Consider the following 7,500-nt stretch of genomic DNA (forward strand, 5'->3'; position numbering starts at 1 on the left):
AAACAGTATCGCCATCTATGAAAATACGGCGAAACCACATGCAATACCTCCATCTATGCGAATCTGACAACACTACGTCCGCCATGTCGAGCGCACCGCAAAACACACCGCCATCTGTAGGTCTCCCGCAACATGACCTCCTGCAACGACGATACCGGCATCTATGAGACGCCAAGCCGACTAAGACAGCCATGGGCCCACAGTGCCCTTCTTTCGACCCCACCCACAAAGCCTGCATCCTCTGTCGACAACAGCACCCCAACGCCAGCGCCTCTGCCGCACGAAGTCGTGGACCGGCAATCACTCCACCTGCACCCGTTCGTGCCCCACCCCAACCGCTCGACTCGCAACTCCAGCGGATGAACGGCGGACTTTGCTCGCACTCGCAATGTGCAATCCACCCCTATAACGTGCGTTTCATGAAGAGTTATGTCCAATATGCGACATTCCCGCTGTCCATATACATGAGCTGCGAGCTGTACCACGTACGAGCTACAGACGCGATCGCGTTGCTCTCTGTACGAATGCAGATGCTCAGCGGCAGCTAGGAGGCGCTCCATCCATGTCGGTACCGGTGAGCGTTGCACTCGCAGTCGCAAAAACGTACGGCAAGTATATTACTCGGAAGAGTCAATGACAGTCCAAGCCCCCCTGCGTGGGAAGAGTCTTCCTAGGCCATGACCCACCGGAAGGGCGCAGCGTCCCCCACCCCAGACATGTGACGTCACACTATCGGTATTGACGACTAGACTGATTCCTTATAATCATTTGCGATACACCGGTGGAAGCTGCCGAGACGAGTAACTACATAGCGGGCTCGCCGTGTCACTAATGTACAGAGATACAATAGTTTCGACTGGAACCGGATTAAACGTATACACGGCGCTGATTAGTAATAGATAGAGCCATCAGAATACAGATAATGTATACAACTGTCCGTATACATGCTGAAAGACTCTGCTCACAATCACACGTCAGCCAGACACTCTTATCACGCACTACTCTCTGCCTGTAACAGGCACACAGACAATATGTAAGCACCAGCATGGAACAACACCCAGTGCATCCTCTCTGCCACATTAGACAATCCACACTATCATAACCAGACCGGGAGGTCCACTCACAAAACAGAATATCTCACCCTTCCGACAACCACCATTGCTCAGCTAAGCCACCAACACCCACACATGTCCTACACAGGGGTGCACCCAACATCACAATACTGCCTCCTGTCACACCACACAAACAATGGCAGGAATGAAAGACACAGGTCTGCCACAAGCATGGAATCAGAGCGCCGCCTGTTATGAGCCAAAGGTGCACCCTGACGTGGCAAATCAGATGATGCCGCAGTCATTTACTTACGATAATCACAATCAACAAACCGGCCCCCCCCCCCCCCAAAACACCTTTCCTTACAACAATGTGTACCTTAACCTAACCCGTATTGTACCTTAACCTAACCCGTATTGTACCTTAACCTAACCCGTATTGTACCTTAACCTAACCCGTATTGTACCTTAACCTAACCCGTATTGTACCTTAACCTAACCCGTATTGTACCTTAACCTAACCCGTATTGTACCTTAACCTAACCCGTATTGTACCTTAACCTAACCCGTATTGTACCTTAACCTAACCCGTATTGTACCTTAACCTAACCCGTATTGTGCCTTAACCTAACCCGTATTGTGCCTTAACCTAACCCGTATTGTGCCTTAACCTAACCCGTATTGTGCCTTAACCTAACCCGTATTGTGCCTTAACCTAACCCGTATTGTGCCTTAACCTAACCCGTATTGTGCCTTAACCTAACCCGTATTGTGCCTTAACCTAACCCGTATTGTGCCTTAACCTAACCCGTATTGTGCCTTAACCTAACCCGTATTGTGCCTTAACCTAACCCGTATTGTGCCTTAACCTAACCCGTATTGTGCCTTAACCTAACCCGTATTGCGCCTTAACCTAACCCGTATTGCGCCTTAACCTAACCCGTATTGCGCCTTAACCTAACCCGTATTGCGCCTTAACCTAACCTATATTGCGCCTTAACCTAACCTATATTGCGCCTTAACCTAACCTATATTGCGCCTTAACGTAACCCGCGTTGCGCCTTAACGTAACCCGCGTTGCGCCTTAACGTAACCCGCGTTGCGCCTTAACCTAACCCGCGTTGCGCCTTAACCTAACCCGCGTTGCGCCTTAACCTAACCCGCGTTGCGCCTTAACCTAACCCGCGTTGCGCCTTAACCTAACCCGCGTTGCGCCTTAACCTAACCCGCGTTGCGCCTTAACCTAACCCGCGTTGCGCCTTAACCCAACCCGCGTTGGGCCTTAACCCAACACACGTTGGGCCTTAACCCAACACACGTTGGGCCTTAACCCAACACACGTTGGGCCTTAACCCAACACACGTTGGGCCTTAACCCAACACACGTTGGGCCTTAACCCAACACACGTTGGGCCTTAACCCAACACACGTTGGGCCTTAACCCAACACACGTTGGGCCTTAACCCAACACACGTTGGGCCTTAACCCAACACACGTTGGGCCTTAACCCAACACACGTTGGGCCTTAACCCAACACACGTTGGGCCTTAACCCAACACACGTTGGGCCTTAACCCAACACACGTTGGGCCTTAACCCAACACACGTTGGGCCTTAACCCAACACACGTTGGGCCTTAACCCAACACACGTTGGGCCTTAACCCAACACACGTTGGGCCTTAACCCAACACACGTTGGGCCTTAACCCAACACACGTTGGGCCTTAACCAACACCTTGGGCTAACCAACACGTTGGGCCTTAACCTGCTCTGTAATTGTCATACGACGCGTTAAATTAGTGTAGTGTTGCCTAACTGCAACCCCCGCAATATAGTTTGCTACCCGCACTGCCCGGTCCCCAGAGTATCGCTTCATGTTAAACACCTTGCAGCTATACACTGTAATGCGGACCAGAGTATCGCTTCATGTTAAACACCTTGCAGCTATACACTGTAATGCGGATGGCAGCAGGACGTACATGCTCAATGCCCTTCGCAGTTGTTCATTGGCATTCGCATGGCGAAGCACAGCCTACGTTGTGGTACGGCTTGTGTCAACTGTCCGCTGATGTTGTACGTCCAAATCACACACTGTACTGCACATTGGTCCTCATGTACTGAATGATACATCGTGGTACATGTGTGACCGTACCACGACTGCGCCAACAACGGCGAACCATACGGTCCAAATATTGTGCACTCAGCTACGTGTCGTCTCCCTATAAGAGCTGGATTGCAGTATGGTATGCCGTGGATGGCGATCAGCATGAGCCGTCTGTTGATGTAGTGGCGCGTGTTGTCAGACGTAGTCGTCTCTTCTCACTCACCGTGATAGCATGGTGCACTGCGTTCCACATCTGCGACATGCGACAGAGGCCGGTTGACAGTCGTTCGCGCAATGGACATCGCATACGTACGGGGGCCACCTTCCACGTGTTCGCGAAGCGTGCACATGTTGTTGCGTGTATGTGGGCAGACATAGTGTGTCGTGACACCTGACACAGGCATGCAACAATCGTTGAATTTGCAAATGGCGATGGACGTCTACGTTTGCTGGTGACGTTACGCAAAATGAACAACTGGTAAACCGTTGTGGTGCGGTTGTTCTCGCTAGAGGTGAATCAGTGATGGCGACGATCGGTTGAGCTACAACCGGTTGTTTCAGCGATACCCACCATGCCCACGAACGTGAATGGCATGTGGGTGTGAAGCGATACGCGGCGGTGGCTGGGTGGGACCGTCCCCCCGGCCGGTGAGGGGGGGCCTCCCGGCGTGCTGGCCGCGCGGTGCGTGGGCGCACGCGCTACAGCCGGCTGGTGGGGGCGGCCAGTGGCAGGCGCGCCGGCCGACGGAGGCGGCAGGCGGCGCAGCTGCGCGCCGGCGCACCTGCACGCGGCGCCGTGCGGCCAAAGTAGGTCCTCGCGGGCCCGGTGCGAAGCGCGGTGGACATCTGCAGTGTGCTGGTCCGATTGAGGACTGTGTGCGCTGAGGATGCGCCGCCGCCCGGCGCTCGGCGCCGCGACGCCGTCTGCTGCTCGGTCGCCTCTGCGGTTCTCGCAGGTGGTTTGTATCGCAGCTGTGCGGACGTGTTGGCGCGTTCGCTTCGGCACCCAAGTGGGGCTTTTGTCCTTCTGTGGCGCTGGCGTTGGAGCTGCCGGCCACCGTAGGTGGCGCGTGTTGTCTCCCGCCGGCAATGCCACGACAGCACGCTCCCGGGCCTCTGTCGGCAGCGGCAAGCTCAGTTGGGAGCACGGGTGGTCGCACCTAAAGCGTCTACTCGCCAAACTCCGGGCGATTGCGCCTCTCTCGAACCCGACCAAGTACTTAGGACGGCGCTGCGCGCCGCCGGGACCTGAGAGGGTTTCGAGGTGTATTGTGCAGGGGAGCTCAGCCTCCTCCTGTTTGCAGAATAATTGAGCGGACGCTTGCGTGTTCGCGCGGGCCCCCGGGACACACTCCCGGGCGGCCGGCTGCTCAGCTCTAGTTGACGCAGCTCCCTGGTTGATCCTGCCAGTAGTCATATGCTTGTCTCAAAGATTAAGCCATGCATGTCTCAGTACAAGCCGCATTAAGGTGAAACCGCGAATGGCTCATTAAATCAGTTATGGTTCCTTAGATCGTACCCACGTTACTTGGATAACTGTGGTAATTCTAGAGCTAATACATGCAAACAGAGTCCCGACCAGAGATGGAAGGGACGCTTTTATTAGATCAAAACCAATCGGTCGGCTCGTCCGGTCCGTTTGCCTTGGTGACTCTGAATAACTTTGGGCTGATCGCACGGTCCTCGTACCGGCGACGCATCTTTCAAATGTCTGCCTTATCAACTGTCGATGGTAGGTTCTGCGCCTACCATGGTTGTAACGGGTAACGGGGAATCAGGGTTCGATTCCGGAGAGGGAGCCTGAGAAACGGCTACCACATCCAAGGAAGGCAGCAGGCGCGCAAATTACCCACTCCCGGCACGGGGAGGTAGTGACGAAAAATAACGATACGGGACTCATCCGAGGCCCCGTAATCGGAATGAGTACACTTTAAATCCTTTAACGAGTATCTATTGGAGGGCAAGTCTGGTGCCAGCAGCCGCGGTAATTCCAGCTCCAATAGCGTATATTAAAGTTGTTGCGGTTAAAAAGCTCGTAGTTGGATTTGTGTCCCACGCTGTTGGTTCACCGCCCGTCGGTGTTTAACTGGCATGTATCGTGGGACGTCCTGCCGGTGGGGCGAGCTGAAGGCGTGCGACGCGCCTCGTGCGTGCTCGTGCGTCCCGAGGCGGACCCCGTTGCAATCCTACCAGGGTGCTCTTGAGTGAGTGTCTCGGTGGGCCGGCACGTTTACTTTGAACAAATTAGAGTGCTTAAAGCAGGCAAGCCCGCCTGAATACTGTGTGCATGGAATAATGGAATAGGACCTCGGTTCTATTTTGTTGGTTTTCGGAACCCGAGGTAATGATTAATAGGGACAGGCGGGGGCATTCGTATTGCGACGTTAGAGGTGAAATTCTTGGATCGTCGCAAGACGAACAGAAGCGAAAGCATTTGCCAAGTATGTTTTCATTAATCAAGAACGAAAGTTAGAGGTTCGAAGGCGATCAGATACCGCCCTAGTTCTAACCATAAACGATGCCAGCCAGCGATCCGCCGCAGTTCCTCCGATGACTCGGCGGGCAGCCTCCGGGAAACCAAAGCTTTTGGGTTCCGGGGGAAGTATGGTTGCAAAGCTGAAACTTAAAGGAATTGACGGAAGGGCACCACCAGGAGTGGAGCCTGCGGCTTAATTTGACTCAACACGGGAAACCTCACCAGGCCCGGACACCGGAAGGATTGACAGATTGATAGCTCTTTCTTGATTCGGTGGGTGGTGGTGCATGGCCGTTCTTAGTTGGTGGAGCGATTTGTCTGGTTAATTCCGATAACGAACGAGACTCTAGCCTGCTAACTAGTCGCGTGACATCCTTCGTGCTGTCAGCGATTACTTTTCTTCTTAGAGGGACAGGCGGCTTCTAGCCGCACGAGATTGAGCAATAACAGGTCTGTGATGCCCTTAGATGTTCTGGGCCGCACGCGCGCTACACTGAAGGAATCAGCGTGTCTTCCTAGGCCGAAAGGTCGGGGTAACCCGCTGAACCTCCTTCGTGCTAGGGATTGGGGCTTGCAATTGTTCCCCATGAACGAGGAATTCCCAGTAAGCGCGAGTCATAAGCTCGCGTTGATTACGTCCCTGCCCTTTGTACACACCGCCCGTCGCTACTACCGATTGAATGATTTAGTGAGGTCTTCGGACTGGTACGCGGCATTGACTCTGTCGTTGCCGATGCTACCGGAAAGATGACCAAACTTGATCATTTAGAGGAAGTAAAAGTCGTAACAAGGTTTCCGTAGGTGAACCTGCGGAAGGATCATTACCGACTAGACTGCATGTCTTTCGATGTGCGTGTCGTGTCGCGCAACACGCTACCTGTACGGCTCGCAGTAGCCGTGCGCCGCGTGCGGAACCACGCGTGCTTCTCAAAACTAACGCCAATGTTGTGTGGTACGAGCGCTGAAGCGCTGGAGCGGCTGGCCTGCGGCACCTGGCGCCTGGCGCCGGTTTTGAATGACGTTCGCCCGACTGCCTGTCCGCTCCGGTGTGGAGCCGTACGACGCCCATCGGCCGTGAGGCTGTTGGACACAGAACGCTTGAACAGGGGCCGCCACACGCCTACGTCCCGCCTATGCAACTGTCTTGAAAGAGACAGTGGAAACTAAGAAAAGATCACCCAGGACGGTGGATCACTCGGCTCGTGGGTCGATGAAGAACGCAGCAAATTGCGCGTCGACATGTGAACTGCAGGACACATGAACATCGACGTTTCGAACGCACATTGCGGTCCATGGATTCCGTTCCCGGGCCACGTCTGGCTGAGGGTCGGCTACGTATACTGAAGCGCGCGGCGTTTGCCCCGCTTCGCAGACCTGGGAGCGTCGCGGCCGCCTGTGGGGCCGGCCGCGCCTCCTTAAACGTGCGATGCGCGCCCGTCGCCTGGCGGTTCGCATACCGGTACTTACTCGGTAGCGTGCACAGCCGGCTGGCGGTGTGGCGTGCGACACCTCGTACAACGACCTCAGAGCAGGCGAGACTACCCGCTGAATTTAAGCATATTACTAAGCGGAGGAAAAGAAACTAACAAGGATTCCCCCAGTAGCGGCGAGCGAACAGGGAAGAGTCCAGCACCGAACCCCGCAGGCTGCCGCCTGTCGTGGCATGTGGTGTTTGGGAGGGTCCACTACCCCGACGCCTCGCGCCGAGCCCAAGTCCAACTTGAATGAGGCCACGGCCCGTAGAGGGTGCCAGGCCCGTAGCGGCCGGTGCGAGCGTCGGCGGGACCTCTCCTTCGAGTCGGGTTGCTTGAGAGTGCAGCTCCAAGTGGGTGGTAAACTCCATCTGAGACTAAATATGACCACGAGACCG

At 54.9% G+C, this 7,500-nt stretch overlaps 3 non-coding genes across 3 annotated transcripts in view; all 3 read left to right on the forward strand.

Annotated features, from left to right (window-relative positions):
• Nucleotides 1–4,544: 4,544 nt before the first annotated feature.
• LOC124564259 lies at nt 4,545–6,454 on the forward strand. The gene has a single exon (XR_006970535.1). It is a non-coding gene; the product is annotated as a small subunit ribosomal RNA (ribosomal RNA).
• Nucleotides 6,455–6,805: 351 nt separating this feature from the next.
• Nucleotides 6,806–6,960, forward strand: LOC124564264. Its single transcript, XR_006970540.1, has one exon. It is a non-coding gene; the product is annotated as a 5.8S ribosomal RNA (ribosomal RNA).
• A 188-nt stretch (nt 6,961–7,148) lies between these two features.
• LOC124564262 overlaps nt 7,149–7,500 on the forward strand; it is a gene marked incomplete at its 3' end in the record, with an annotated part of 3,844 nt that continues 3,492 nt past the window's right edge. Inside the window, exon 1 of the ribosomal RNA XR_006970538.1 lies at nt 7,149–7,500. This exon is cut by the window's right edge and continues 3,492 nt beyond it. This is a non-coding gene — a ribosomal RNA (large subunit ribosomal RNA).

Source organism: Schistocerca americana, unplaced genomic scaffold, assembly GCF_021461395.2.
Source record: "Schistocerca americana isolate TAMUIC-IGC-003095 unplaced genomic scaffold, iqSchAmer2.1 HiC_scaffold_1306, whole genome shotgun sequence".
Lineage (NCBI taxonomy): Eukaryota > Metazoa > Arthropoda > Insecta > Orthoptera > Acrididae > Schistocerca > Schistocerca americana.